This window comes from Neofelis nebulosa, chromosome 5 (assembly GCF_028018385.1).
Source record: "Neofelis nebulosa isolate mNeoNeb1 chromosome 5, mNeoNeb1.pri, whole genome shotgun sequence".
NCBI classification, from domain to species: Eukaryota; Metazoa; Chordata; class Mammalia; order Carnivora; family Felidae; genus Neofelis; species Neofelis nebulosa.
The window spans coordinates 139,512,337-139,528,963 of record NC_080786.1 but is presented as its reverse complement, the minus strand read 5'-3'; the positions used below and the strand labels follow the sequence as shown (position 1 = coordinate 139,528,963).

Below are 16,627 nucleotides of genomic sequence, written 5' to 3'. Positions count from 1 at the left end.
ACCCACTTCATAAGTAAGATAAGATAGTCTTGTGGTTGACCCCAAGCCTTTCTCATATACTGGATCTTTAGAAGTTTATGTGAACAAAAGATAATAAAGCTACTTACATTATGCATTTTTTAAAGAGAAATATAATGAAATAATTAATACATGTACTTTGTTTTAAAATTGTGTTTGATATTTAATAAATAATAACTATAACTGAAATTAGTATCTGTTTATCTTTAGAGATGTGGTATATACCTACTTCTCCAATAGATTTATTTTATTCTTCTTGCAGATTTCCTGAAATAATGCTTACTATTGCCTTTCATACAGAAGAAATGTGTGTTCTATGAAAGCTTTAACTGATACCCATTGCTGGCTTGTGCAGATCACAGGGAGAAAGACGTGGGGTGAGTGGTCAAGAGGTACTTTACCTGATTCATGGTAATAACTGCCTCTAGGGAAGTCAGACAGGAATGTGATGGAAAATGGTTCAGTGCTAATATTAAAGGATTTAGTCTTCTAATATTTTATTAATCATGGCTATTAAAATTTGGATATGTAAAATATTTTTCTTATATTTTAGTTAAAACAAAAAAAGTTATGTGAAATCCATTTATCATTCTTTTACTCAATTTTCCTTGTATCCTCATTTAACATATTTTACACATTAACTTATTACAGGAAGCTGGGCAAAAGTTGAGGACCAACTGTTCATTACCTTAACTCTGTTTCAGTAATATCTGATAACTAATCCATCATAATGTGTTCCCACATTTATTTTGCTTTGATTTTTTAAATGTTAATTCTTCTTAAGCTCCATATATGCGTGATAAGTTAAATATGATTAAGTAAGTGAATATAACGCTTAAGATATGTTATAAAGATATCATTGGCAATTTACTTATGACATTTTGGTGGCATTTTGTTCTTCCTGTTCTCAAATTTTGTCCTGTAGTCAACATTCTCCATATTTTCTATGAGCCTTCTTGTTCTGGGTGTTGCTAGATTCACCTCCCCCGGTAAATCGACTCTCCAATTGTACTTTTTTAACGTTAATTTGCACTTAAAATGTATTACGTACCTAGATGCATTTCCAGTGTAAAAATGAAGATAAACCTAGATTTATATACACATATAAATCTTTGATTTACATATTTTGAGTCAGTGATGAAGATTTGGGTCTAGGGAGGATGGAGTAGATTAATCAATAGAAAAGGTATGAGATGTAATCAGAGCACCTCAAAAGAATGATTTTGTTGCCTATTCTGGAGGAATATGTTTATAAGTTCACTCTGGAGTGGTGACATTGAGGCTTGCTAATATAGTGACATCATCTTTGAATCCATCTTTGGCAGTTTTCATGCCAACTTCCAGAGAAACAGGTTCACATGATATAAATTTACCTTATCTTGAGAAAACATTGTAAAACACATAAGGATACGAAGGTGGTGAAGCCAGGAGAACAAATTCAACCTATGTAGTCAGTTCACACACTTCGTTCCCTTCATTGAGGTGCCCCCTAGATGTCCCACTGCGATAGGTAAGCCAGCACGTCAAACGCTAGGTGCCCTCAATGTGACATTTACATTCTGAGACTTGTTTTGCATCCCTCTGAATCAACCTCATCTGTGTGCGTATACAGTGGAACAGCTTGCTTTCATGCATATCTGAAGAAAGGTATCCCAGAGAAACATGCTATGAGTTCTGATTTTCCAGAATCCATAAAATAAACAAACATGGCTCTTAAGCTACTTTTGCTTGCCTTACTTTCAAAATATCTTCACATCAAACTGCATTTTATACGTTTTACACTTGATATAATTTTGGCTGAACACTCTGGGCTAATTTCTAGCTGTCAAGTTTTTGATTCTGTATCAATTCCATTTTTAAATATTTTACCCTGGTAACATATAACATGAAATTTGCCATTTTAAACATCCGAAGTGTAAAATTTGGTGACTTGAGCTACATTCACATTGTTGTGCAACAGGCATGAAGTTTTGGTTACCCAACACAGAAACTTTGTATCCATTGAGCATGAAGCCACACTCTCACCTTCCCTCAGTCTCTGATAACCTGTAATCATTTCCGTCCTTGGAATTTGTCCATTCCAGATTTTTCATAGAAGTGGAGTTGTGCAACACTTGTCCTTTTATATCTGGTTTCTTTCACTTAGCATAGTGTTTTCAGTGTTGACCCATGTTGGAGTATTTATCAGTATTTCGTTCCTTGTTTGTGGTTAATAATATTCCATTGCCACATTTCATTTATTATTCATCTGTGGATAGCCACTTGGATTGCTTCTACCTTTGGCTATTTTAAATAATGCTGCAATGAGCATTGGAGACAAATACCTGTTTGAGTTCCTGTGTCTCATTCTTTTGGGCAAACCCTTAGGAATAGAATTGCTGTGTCATATGGTAATTCTATATTTAACTTTTTGAGAAGCTATCAAAATATTTTCCACAGTGGACCTGCCATTTTTATTCCTAACAATATATGTGGGTTCCAATTTTTCCACATCTTTACTAAAGCATGCTGTTTGTTTGTATGTGTTAATTATAGCCATCCTAGTAGATGAGAAGTGGTATCTCATTGTGGCTTTGATTTCTATTTCCCTAGTGACTAATGATGCTGAGAATCTTTTTATGTGTTTATTGTCTGTTTATATGTCTTTTCTTAAAGTTTTTTTTTTTTTTTTTTTTTTTTAAATTTTGAGAGAGTGCAAGCTGGGGAGGGGCAGAGAGAAAAGGGCACAGAGAATCCCAAGCAGGCTCTGCGCTGACAGCAGCAAACCCATCGTAGGGCTCGAACTCATGAACGGGGAGATAATGACCTGAACTGAAGTTGGAAGGCCAACCGACAGAGCCACGCAGGTGCCACTGTTTATAAATCTTCTTTACAAAAATGTACAGTCAAGTCCTTTGACCATTTGTTACATTAGTTTTCTTGTCCTTTTTTGTTGCTGTTGTTTAATTGTGATAAGTTTTATATACGTTGGATATTAAACCCTTATCAGAGATATTTTTTTGCAAATATTTTCTGTCATTCTGTAGGCTCTCTTTTTACTCTCTTGGTAACATGAATGCACAAAAGAAGTACTTGAAGCTGCTTACTACATCATTTTACTTATGTCACTCCTGCGTCTATTTCTTCCCACTTAGAAATATTCCAAAGTGCTACGTGGAACAACAACATATAAAGCAATCAAGCCACCTCTGTTCAAAATATCTGCTTTTCAGTTGTTAAACAGACATTGAAACATGTATCGCTTTCACTGTGACACGGCAAGTCCATCATCTTCAGAAGATCGTTACGTTTCTTTCCGTTTTTATATTTCTAGATATTTCCCAGATATGAAGTAGAGATGGGATCCGCAAAAATACACTGCTTGCAAATTATCACAACCATATCATCTTGTTTTAGTAATTTTTATATTTGGTGAAGCATCTTAACTGTACATGTTTTGAACATGTTAAAATATTACCCACCTTCCAAGGAAAAAAAAGGATAAAAGCATATTTATTCATAACATCATTTTAAAATATTTTGGAGTTCTTGATATGGGGCCTGATTAATATTTATGATTTAAAAGCTGTATTTTATAGTGGGGAGCAAACCTGGAGTGAGCAGAATGTTCTCCAAGTCAAATTCTTGGAGAACTAGAGAATTCTAATACATTGATGGACGTGCAAGTATATTTATTGAAAACTAATCATCCTGTAGCTCTTGTCTTTGAGGCTCTAATACATTTCATTTTAAATGATGAACAATTAGCTGTACTTTTCTAATCATCTTAATATATGAATGTTTCTGGCTATGTTTAATTTTGGAGGAAGGAAAGAAGATAAGCAGGGAATTAGATATTAGCATTCTTATTGTTAAATGTAAACTTATTATTTCCTTACTTCCATCTCTAATTAGCCACGAGAAATCCACAAACTTTTTAAATCAGTTGTTAGGGTAGAAAAATGGTATTTATGTTTCCCTCTGCCTGATTAAATAAATAGATAACAAGGAAACTGGAGGAGATTCTTTAAATAAAAAGTCTGTAAATTGCATTTCAGGATTTCTGTGTTTAGCACAATGGAAATATTTAAAGAAATACTCTACTGAGTTATGTTTTTTAACAACTTAAGATAGTCCCAGGGAGCTCTTTTGGCATTTTTGGAACTTAATATGTAAGATATACACATGAACATAAATAATCATATACACTGTTAGTATTATTTTGAGCAAATTATTATCTTAGATCAATTATGAATAATCAATGATGGCACAGTCTTAAGGCAAGAATCCCAACCACAGTATCTGAAGAAAGGAAATGGAATGATTTGGAAATGGGAGTGGTTGTCTGTGAAGAATTCTTTTCCCTGAGGCTCGGGGACAGACAGGGTTTCCTGGCACAAAGTATATCAGGTAGGGACATGTGAGAGGAACAAAGTCTCTACCCCAGAAGCTTTTAGTGAGAGCAATATCTTCAGGGGACATCTAAGTTTTATTAAAGGGAAGAAGGTGACAAAGCCATCTAGGGGTATCATTTTCTATCAGAGGCCTTTTAAAAATGACTCATTTAATTGAATTCATAGCCTCATTTTAAAGATACTTAATTGTATAACTTTCTTTGCTTTAATTCACTGTTCTTTCCATACTTTGTGAAATTTCATTTATTGATTTGATTGTTATTTTGTTTTACTTGTCTTGATTTTTATGCCAATATTATAGTCACTCCAGAAGAGCAGAGATTATATATAATTTGCTTAATAAATGTATTCATTTATAAAGCATAGATGTCTTATTTATTATTTATGAATAATAAATATACTGTAGTCATGAGCCTCCCTCTAAGGGATGCCTGCTCAATGAGGGAAAAAGATGGATTGGTTATTGTCTTTGTCAAGAAGCATGTACCTTTTTTAAAAAGTTTAAATTTGGGGGATTTTTTTTATCTCAGTGAGTATTAATTTCCTAATCTGTAATGTTAGCACAATAATAGCTGCCATAATTGTATCACAGCATAATAAGATCATATAAGAAAATTAATTCTTATCTGCTAAAAATAAATTCATGGCATGATAAAATTAACAAAGACTAGAATCCAGAAAGGCTTTTCCATCAAAAATTTCAGAAGGAGGATGACTTATATTTAAACAATGGTGTTTTACTGGATACAGATCATATGTTAGAATATGTCACTTTATTTATTTTTTAAAATATATTTAGTTATCTCTTAAAGAGAGAGAGAGAGAAAGAACATAAGCAGGGGAGGGGCAGAGAGAGACACACACACAGAATCCGAAGCAGGTTCCTGGCTCTGAGCTGTCAGCACAGAGCCCGACGCGGGGCTCGAACTCACGAAATGTGAGATTGTGACCTGAGACCAAGTCAGTTGCTTAACTGACTGAGCCACCCAGGCGCACCTAAGATAAGTCACTTTAAATTCCTATATATATAAGTTTAATTCCACATCCAAGTTCCATTGATGATAAACGTCCTTGTAGTCATACATTTTTATCTTTTGCCACGGAGATTTATTGTTCTAGCTTGCAAGATCATCTTAGCATTAGAAGCTGAATAATAAGGTCTGAGCTTTCAGCGTAGGGCTCCGGGTCCAGCCATTATGTGCTGTTAAATATTTCGTAACTGGTTTTACAGGAAAAAAAATAAACCAATATGCATTTTGCTCGTGTGCTTGGTGCAAATACCACCACAATGCATGATTTTAAGCCATGTAACTTTATTGAACGTGGAGTAGACGTACAAGTTGGAGTGCTTACTACTTTCATGTTTAGTGTATTTTAACTTATTTTGAATTGGTAAAACTCAGTGTTCGATGAGTGTTTTTAACAACTAACTTGTAAAATTTTCCAAAAGTCACTGTTGGAGCCAATGTGGAGCCGTTCCAGCACATGCTAGCTAGGTAGGGCCCAGCCACACTGCCTCCTCCTTTGTCCTGCCATGTCTCCAGCTATATCACGCTGAGTAGACTTGATTCCATGCTTAATAGAAAATGCCAACTTGACTTTTCAACGTTTTGCCCTTTGCCTTTCCCTTCTCCCCCATATTAGAATGTTCCCTAAGAATTCAAAAGCCAAGGAAATACGTGCCAGCTGAAAAACAGCACATCTTTCTGCAACGCCAACCTATCTTCATGCAATGGCACATAGAAGTACCCGACAACCGTTCCAGAAGCTTTCCTGCCATGTTGTTAGTAGTGGTTCTTGGGAGCATTAACTTGGTCGGTTCTTACTAATAAATTCTACACTCTGAACACTGACTTTTTAAAAAATGATTTTGTTCATCTAGCAGCTGTTTAGGAGAGAATGAGAATGATCGGAGGATTAGAGCTCTTTTGACATTGAGCTGCCCATTTTGATGTCTATTTTTTCGGTGTTGTATACGATTATCCTATTTACTAAAGAACAAATGACCACTTTTTGGTACTGGTGTCAAATACTAAAAGCACAACCAGGAAATGAATGAATACAGCAGTTGAAGGCCAGAGAGAAAAATGCCATGGACATGCCAATTACTTTTTGTTGTTTGATCCCCTGGTAGATTCCCGCGCTGATTATACGGTGCATCTGGACAGGCACAGACCTTACTGATCTAAGCTAGAGCTGCCGGCCAGCATGGAGAAAGATAAAAGCTTTCAAATGTGGAAATGATTAAAGCACCCTTCCAATTCATCTTCAACTGTAATAGGAAGAACGGCTGCTCAATTGAAAGCTACATCAGTAATGTACAAGATAATCAGTCTACTTTTGCATAATCTATACATAATTTCCTCAAACCCCTCTCTTGTTCATTTCCAAACACAAGTTTTCCTCCATGTCAGGTATTCTAGGAAATTTTGGTCCCATATTTCAAGGGATTTGTTTGCTAAGAGGAGTTACATTCGGACAATACAACCCCGATTCATTTTCTCGATATCATTTTAAATTACTTACTAACAATTTCTCTATGATTTTCTAATTGAATATTGCACCATACTATTAACGGTTAATGAAGTACAGAAATACAAAAGTTTCTTTCCAATAACTTTTAGTATCAAAGAATTTTATAAACAAACCAAAAAAAAAAAAAACCCACAAGTGCCAATGAAGGCATTGGGGGGGGGGGGGGAGGCGGCTGTATCCTGCCACGAATTAAAAGTTAAATTTAACTTCTCACTTCTTCAATTGTTTCATCTAAAATAAAATAAATAAAATAAAAAAATAAAATAAAAACAAAAACAAAACAATAATTTAACTTAAAGATCAGTTTATCACTTTCCATTTTCAAGTATTTTAGTATTTCATTATATACATGTACATACACACACAGTTATGTGGGTATATATTCTTGCACAAAATCATATCAATCAAATGTCATAAACTAGGTCGCATGACTAAGGTCATAGGGACAAAGGAAATTAAAAGGTGGGTAGGGATCAGGGTGGAATGGGAGACAGAGAGGGAAGAAAACAGATGAGTCTTTATTAATTTTGAAACAGAAAGAGAGTTAACAACAAAACAATTTTGTTAAACAGCAATCCTACCATTAATATAGCTCAGTGCTGCACGCTTCTATTTTCTTCCCCAGAGAATCAACCTTATCATCATACTTTCATTATAGTGTCAAGGGAAATAATTTGGTTAACCTATTTATTAGCCATCATCCCAATTTGAGTAGTCTACATATTAAGCTTCCAGAAAGTGTATTTCCTTAAATTTTGTACATTTAGAAGTATTTAGCTTAATCCAAATACAACTGCTAAAATAAAAAAAAAATGAACAGCAAAGACAGTATATAAATACAGCAAAACAGTATATTTTTAAAGGAATAGGGGAAAACGAGGAGTGATGGGATGACTAATAAAGTCCAAATATTCAAAACAAGAGGAGCAGAAACAATCCTCCTATAAGTAGAGAACAGTCATTATTTCTGAAAATACTGACGAGGTTATGGCGGCTCCTTTGTCACCAGCAGCTCGCTGCCATGCTTTCCGTGATGCTCAGCGGCAAACCTCGTCGCCTAGTCGTTAGAGTTCTTAAAAGCCAACCATCAGCATATACCATTTAGCTACTTAATTTTGTGAGTAAGTTGTCTCACATACATTATTTCCTTTTACCCTCAAAATAACTCGCTGAGTACTAGCATGAAGGAATTCATAGATGAACCTTAAGTTTATAAACATCTTATAAATATTCATGCATATAATTTTCATATATCAAATATTTTCTATGTTCATAGGTATTTTTTCATACAGCGATACAGCATATATGGCTGAACAAGTGTTTTCTTTACACATGATCATTTAAATAATCTATTAAAAATGTGGAATATTCAATAGTTTTAACAAAGTTTTTTTGCATTTTCATGCTGAACACTGAATGCATTGCTTTCTTTGAAATAACTAAATGATTAATTTTACTTTAAATTCCTGTCATGGTCTAAAATGACCCCACGGATCTGAATTCATTAAGTGACAACATTATAATATCTAACTTAATAATCTGAGGAGGAAAAGCCTGGGAAGTTATGGGGAACGTTGACTGATTGCAATTCATCTGAAATTATCTCTTCATTACCATATCACATCCTTGACAGCTTAACAAGTCAACTTTCATAATGGTAATGAAGCAGATAACACTACCCTACACATATAGATGTGGTTTCATAAAATTCAAGATATTTACTCATAAGATACTAAAGCTTGATTATATTCTTGATTATACTTTGGAAACTTATATTCAACTGTATGCTTTATCAGTTATTAAAGCTGGTAGGTTTTTTTTTTTTTTCTTAAGCCATAATGAGGTATTTCTGTAAGAGTACATACATTTAAATTGGTTTCTAGGGGCGCCTGGGTGGCGCAGTCGGTTAAGCGTCCGACTTCAGCCAGGTCACGATCTCGCGGTCCGTGAGTTCAAGCCCCGCGTCGGGCTCTGGGCTGATGGCTCGGAGCCTGGAGCCTGTTTCCGATTCTGTGTCTCCCTCTCTCTCTGCCCCTCCCCCGTTCATGTTCTGCCTCTCTCTGTCCCAAAAATAAATAAAAAACGTTGAAAAAAAATTTTTAAATTGGTTTCTAGTATTTTGCATATACATCCTTTTGAATAAGTAAACTGTTTCAATACAATTTGGTAATTTTGTACAATGGGTAGGAATGAGTTACTAGAGTAATCTTGAAGACTTCTAGAAAGTTCTCTGAAGTGTGAGATTTTAATTATGACTAAATACTGAAAAAAAAAACCGTTTTAAAGAATTCCATGGGAAAAAAAAAACATGCCAATATAATCACAGTTTAAGAAACAGAATAACTTCTTGAGGTTTAACAGTAACTTCTTCAGGTATTTGTAGGACTTCAAGGTATTCTGTACCTGTACTATATGAGATTGGTTAAATTTTAAGAGCACACTTTCCTTAAAGAAGTAGACTAAATTTTTATTTGTCTTGGAAACTTCAACATTTCTGAAGTCACGTGAATCCTATTGAAAGTAACAAATCATTTAATTTAATGAGGACTTCAGTAGATGTTGCTAGAAGTGAGATTATTCTTAGAGAAATACCATGGAATATTTGTCTCAATTCATTACTGCACATGCCTGTTAAGTTTTAAATGTGCTGCTGCATGGTCTGGGAGGCATTAAAATATAAAACAATATGAGCGAGCATCTTAAACATTTATCACCATGCTTTAGGCAAGACAATACATCTTTGTGCAAACTGAACTTATCTTAGAAGTCTTTTTGGTTCCATGCTTCTGCTACAAAAACAACTATTAATTTAAAATCTGAATGAAAGAAAAAATAAGATTCAAGACAATTGTAACACATACAAAAGCTTTGGGATATTTAAAGTATGTGGGTTTAAAGAATTGGTAACTCTATAAAAAGGTGATTGTAAGGAAACATGAAGTAGGAAACCATTTTAAAATTTGTCAAATGAGGGGTGCCTGGGTGGCGCAGTCTGTTGGGTGTCTGACTTCAGTTCAGGTCATGATCTCACGGTCCGTGAGTTCAAGCCCCGCGTCGTTCTCTGTGCTGACAGCTCAGAGCCTGGAGCCTGCTTCAGATTCTGTGTCTCCCTCTCTCTGTACTCCTTCCCCACTCACACTCTGTCTCTCTCTCTCTCAAAAATAAAGATTAAAAAAAATTTTTTTTTAATTTTTTTAATTTGTGAAATGATGCTAGAAAATACAAATCAAAACTATATCATCTCACACCTGTCAGAATGGCTAAAACCAACAATACAAGAAACAACAGGTGCTGGGGAGGATGTGGAGAAAGGGTTACCCTTTTGCACTATTGGTGGGAAAATAAAATGGCGCAGCCACTCTGGAAAACAGTATGGAAGTTCCTCAAAAGGTAAAAATAAAACTACCCCACAATCCAGCAATTGCACTACTAGATGTTTACCCAAAGAATACAAAAATACTAACTTAAAGGGATCCATGTACCTGATGTTTATAGCAGCATAACCTACAACAGCCAAATTATGGAAACAGCCCAATGTCCATTGACGCATGAATGGATAAAGAAGATGTGACACACACACATATATATACATATATATATATATATATATATACACACATGTATATGTATGTATATATACACACATATATGTATATATAGAGAGAAATATACATAGAGAAATATATGCGATTTATAATATATATTTAAAAATATATTTATAAAATATTTATATAAAATATATATTTATTATATATCATATACTTACATATTTATAAATATATATATATATATAATGGAATATTGCTTAGCCATAAAAAGAATGAAATCTTGCCATTTGTAACAACATGAATGGAGCTACAGATTATTACGGGAAATGCAATGTCAATCAGAAAAAGACAAATACCATACGATTTCACTCATAGATGAAATTTAATAAATAAAACAAAAAGCAAAGGGGGAAAAAGAGACAGAGAGAGACAAACCAAGAAATAGACTCTTAACTATAGAGAACAAACTGCTGGTTACCAGAGAGGGGGTTGTTAAGTAGGTGATGGGGATGAAGGAGGGCACTTGTGATGAGCACCGGGTGTTGTATGGAGGTGTTGAATCACTATATTGTACACCTGAAACCAATACTGTGCTGTATGTTAACTAACCGGAATTTAACTAAAAACTTTAAAAAGTTCTAATGCAAAAGTAAGTGGCAAATTGGTCAGCTGATTTTAGTGGATTTTAAGCCCTTAAATGAAAGCAATGGAAAATTGCAAGTGAGTCATCTCAAAATACATACTGAATTTTCCTAATTAAATATGAACATAAACACACAAGAAATAAATTGCTAACCTGATCTAGAAGAAACAAATTTATAGCAGTTGATCCTTTGTACAATTTATATTTTATACTATTTATAGTATACTCTTATACTATTTACAGAAATCCTGTATGATGTCTCTAGATGCCAATAAATATAATAACAATTCCCAATTTCCTGGGCATTTTCAGTATATCAAATTACTTTTATTTATTTATTTTTTTTAATTTTTTTTTTAACGTTTATTTATTTTTGAGACAGAGAGAGACAGAGCATGAACGGGAGAGGGGCAGAGAGAGAGGGAGACACAGAATCGGAAGCAGGCTCCAGGCTCTGAGCTGTCAGCACAGAGCCTGACGCGGGGCTCGAACTCACAGACCGCGAGATCATGACCTGAGCCGAAGTCGGCCGCTTAACCGACTGAGCCGCCCAGGTGCCCCGAATTACTTTTAATCCTCTAAACATGATAATAGTGAGTAATTTTCCCCAAAATGCTATGCATTTTAATGGACAGTCACAAATAGCTGCCTTATTTAAATCATTTCGAACAATTGCTCCAGCAAAAAAAATAAGTTTTTGATGCTGACTTTGCTGAAAACTAAGTTTTTCAATGGTATATTAAATTACAAAATACATGGGCGCCTGGGCGGCTCAGTCAGCTGAGCGTCTGACTTTTGGTTTCCTCTCAGGTCACGATCTCACCATTGGTGGGTTCGAGCCCCACATCAGACCCTGCACTGACAGTGTGGAGCCTGCTTGGGATTCTCTCTCTCTTCCTCTCTCTGCACCTCCCCTGACTGAGTGGTTGCTCTCTTTCTCAAAATAAATAAACATTAAAAAAAAAACAAAGAAAAAATATATCCCCTATTTCCCCGATTCTCTTTGCATGGTATTGAGCCCACCTATTGTTGGACACTGCTTATCTTTTCACATCTCTTTTCCAGAACACTGTTAGACAGTACATGCTTTAGAATTTCACAAATATTTTTGGCCACATAACACTCTTTTTTATGTTTAAATATTATAAGGACAAAACACTAGCGGGGGCACAATGAAATGAAAGAGACCCTTGAATTAAAAACAACAGAGCAATTAACTTAATTATAGTAAAGTGTTATTGAAATTTGATGCATAATTTTATATAAAAAGTACAACAAATATAACTACAAATTTATTACATGGAGATAGAAATAGCAAAATGATTGCATTATGCCATATTGTGATACATAATGCCTACGACAAAATTTGTAGAGTACAAGACTCTGCTCTTTGTTTGGACACACACAGCCTGCTTTTCTCCATACATGCTTGGCAGAGGAATTCTAAACTTACAGTATTTACTTAAAATTGGGAGAAAATGATAAAAGAGACCAATGATCATCAAATATACAAACTAAATTCATATATAACATTTGCTTATGCCAAGCCAAAATGTTAAGAATAAATATATAAATACTTTAAAACACCTTCTTAGATTAAAATGTATGTTTAATTTTTTTTTTTTATTCTTTTCTTATTTTTGAGAGAGAGGCAGTGAGACAGAGTGCGAGCAGGGGAGGAACAGAGAGAGAGACACACAGAACATGAAGAGGTATCCAGGGTCTGAGCTGTCAGCACAGAGCCCGATGTGGGGCTCGATCTCAGGAACCACAAGATCATGACCTGAGCCGATGTCAGGCGCTTAACCGCCTGAGCCACTCATGCGCCCCCAAAAATGTATGTTTAAAAACAATTTTTTGTTTTAAAAAACCCTGTCAATTTTACTCACCGAAAACTTATTTCCTTTTCCAGCATGTATCAGCCCTGTGCAGACATCAATTTTTAGCCATCTCTTCATAAAGGTTTCCCAAGACTAATCCATGTGTATGCACGAGTGCACAAAAACCTGTATGACATATCATCTTTGTTATTTTATGTAAAAGAAACTGAGCTTCACTTCTGAACTACTATGCAAGACACGGTAAAGATTACTGAAAAAGTCTGTCAATGTCATGTCAAATGCTTTGGTGATCGCTACACTGTGATTTTCCCATATTGAAGAACAGAGAGTATAAATATTTCTCTGTAACAAAGTGTTTAACAGACACTTTTCTCTCTTTACTTCACTCTCCTTATACTCTCAGGTTAATAATCTCAGTTGTGTATAGGGTGTTATGTTTTTAAATCTATTTATCTCCAGTTTAGTTCCTTGAATGAGATCAAGACATGGTATTGCACATACATACTTTCAAGATATGTTAGAAGTACCAAACTCAAGATCATTGTTTTGTTTCTGACCTTATTCTTCTGGTTAGAAGTCATTTTCTTAGAAATATTAAAGTAAATTATTCTTTGTCCTTCTCTTACTCCTACTCCAGTAGAAAAGACAGGATTTTCGTGCATCTCTTTGGTTGCTTTGAGCTCTCTTCTTGAGATTCAGCCGGGCTCTCCACAATATTTATGTGTTTTGGTCAGTTTTCTACTTTGTCCTCTGGAGCAGCACCCAGGAGAGGAGACTGCTATTATCTAGACATGGCAATGAATAAATAGCCATTTCCCCAACTCAAGGATATGTTAACTATCCTACTAATATCCTGCTAATTGCTCATTTAGTTTCAACAGCCAATACACTCCTATATGTACTTTTCAGTTGGTTATAAACATGTAGGGAAAACAGGGTTTATGATGGTCAGCCTTCAAGAGGCCCTATTGTCCAGAAATTCACAGCCTTGTGTAGCCGTCTCATACACTGAATGAGGCCGATGTGTGTAATTAGCAGGATATTATTGTGGAAATGATACTGTGTGACATCTGAGGCTTGGTAATGAGTGTCATTGTGGCTTCTGCCTGGCTCTTTCTCGGATGAGTCATTCTGGGGAAGCCAGGTGCCGTTCATAAGGACACTCAAGTAGCTCTAAAAAGAAGTAATTATGGTGAGAAACTGAGGTCTCTGCCTCAATCAACATTAGCATGCAAACATTTGACTGAGTTCATCAGAAGTGGATCCTCCACCTCTGGTCAAGGAGTCAGATCATTGCAGGCCCAGCCACCATCTTGACTGTGTCGTCATAAGAGGCACAGAGCCAGAAGTGTCCAGTTAAACCACTCTTGGATTCTTATCTGTAATAAAATGTGTGAGATAAAGATGTTCATTGATTTTTAGGACAGGAATTTTGGGAGCTATTTGTTACATAGTGATAGATCCCTACTAGAGAGGTGTTACTAATTGTCCATCTCAAAAACCAACGTTCATTACTCCTAACCATCAAAAAAGAAAACCCAATCTATCTTCTTCATTTCAATAAGTAAAACCACTAATGATCCAGTTCAAATATATCTGAAACTTTCCTATTTCCTCTACTCTATGTATCTGGTTAGTCAGCAATTGAGCCTTATAATTTCTCATAATTATTAAATCAAATATTTCTATGTTTCTCAGCAAGTAATCTATGTCAGGTAACCATAATTCCCCTAGATTAGGGTCACAGTTTATGACCCCTGTCTTGCTTTGTTTGCTCTTCTGCAACTTTACATGTATTCTCTACAAACTAGCAAATAAGAGAAGTTAAGAATACAAAGACACTTCATTTAAACTCTGTTAATATTTAACTCCTCAGATTCTTGGCAATGCAGAGTTTATCACATAATTTATAAAGACTGCATGTTTTAAGCTCTGCTTTCTTATTATTTTCTATCACCCCTACTCTCATTAGCTGGCGTGTATCTTCTAGATGTCAATATCTAATTCAGAACAAATTAATTCAATGCCTAGTTTCTGATTCTCAACTATTGGCTTGATGAATTTACTTCCTCTCTTTTGGTAAACAGAAACATCAGGCGATGTTTGCTTTTACATCATTGGAATAACAGAATGCTTTTGTTATTTGGGCTACATGATTCTCCTTATGAGCTACTTGCCAAAGTATTAAGGAGTGAGAGATCATGCTCTCTATTACTTCTTTCAAATAATTCAGGAAAAAATGATTTAAAAATATGTAGTGAGAAAATATGGCAACATACTAAAAAGTAAATAATCTAAGTGAAAGGGATATAGATGTTGGTTACATTTTTAAAGTTTTGCCATACTTTTTAAATTGAAAATTGAAATTTGAACAAAAAAAAATGAAAGTAAGTGTTTCTAATGGAATAACAGGAAACAAATTCCCATCGGAAACAACCAAAAGAGTAACCTAAATGTATGAAACAGTGGTCCACAAAACACACTTGATTACAGGCAGAGAAATTTGGTGATGTTTAAGAGTTGGAGGGAAGAAAAATTCGTTGAGTTGTAAAATTGTCCCAGCTTCCTACCCGGAGAGATCCCAAACATGAGGAGAAGAAACCCAGGAAGTAGCCACAGTTCAGGTGTCCCCTGAGTTCAGGAAACTGAAATAGCAATTCAGGGAAGTCCTGGTGGCCAGAGTTTGTAGCACAGGGTAGAGAAGAAAAAGCTGCCTAGAGAGAAAACTGAAGATCTGAAATTCATCATACATTATGGATCTCAGTACAAATTAGGGCACAGGTATGAAGTCACCTGATGCCAGAGAAAAAAACTACCTCAAGTCTAAATATTAGAAGAAACTGTGCCAAAACACGCCCAGGGCCGGTGGAAAGCCTCCTAATTCATGGACATTGGATCCAGTAATAAGAAGGACCTTACCTTGATAGCTATGAAATATCCAGACAAAGACCCAAGAAGACTGACTTTAAGTCATTTTAACTGCATCCGAAAAAAGAGAAAGAAAACAAATAAAAAGATTCAAGAATATCTTTTACGAATGCAAATATGTAGCAGCCAACCAGGTAAATTCGCTTTATCTGGCATGCCATCAAAATCACCAGGCATTCCAAGGATCAGGAAAATATAACTCACAGTAAAGAAAAAAAATATGATCAAACAACATTAACAAAGAAATGGTATAAATAATAAAATTAGTAGAAAAGTCTTACAGTACTTTTAAAATACATATTTCAAAGAACCAAAACAAAAATATTCTTTTATCTGAATTATTCTAATATCATTGAAAAACCAAACCAAAATAAAACAACACAAAACTGTCACCCGACCTTTGCCTAGTGAATATCTGTTTCATAAGTAAAGTGAAATTAAGATTTTATTTAATATATAAAAACCTAAAATCTTCATAACCAACACAAAAACAATACAAACATTTTAAAGAAGGCTTTCAAACAAAAGAAAATGTCACAATAATATGAATGGCCTAAATACTTCATTTAAAAGGCATGCGTTATCACATTTGATTTTTTAAAAAAGTAAGACTTAACTATATGGTTCTAACAAAAAAAAAAATTAACATATGACACAAGTTACAAAGTAAAATGATGAAAAAAATCTCTCATATGCTTAACACAGAAAGAAAGCTGGAGT

At 34.8% G+C, this 16,627-nt stretch overlaps 1 long non-coding RNA gene across 1 annotated transcript; it reads left to right on the top strand.

Annotated features, from left to right (window-relative positions):
• Positions 1-284: 284 nt before the first annotated feature.
• Positions 285-13,240, top strand: LOC131511457 (uncharacterized). The gene is made up of 2 exons (XR_009261536.1): positions 285-395; positions 13,051-13,240. It is a non-coding gene; the product is annotated as an uncharacterized LOC131511457 (long non-coding RNA).
• The last annotated feature ends 3,387 nt before the right edge of the window (positions 13,241-16,627 follow it).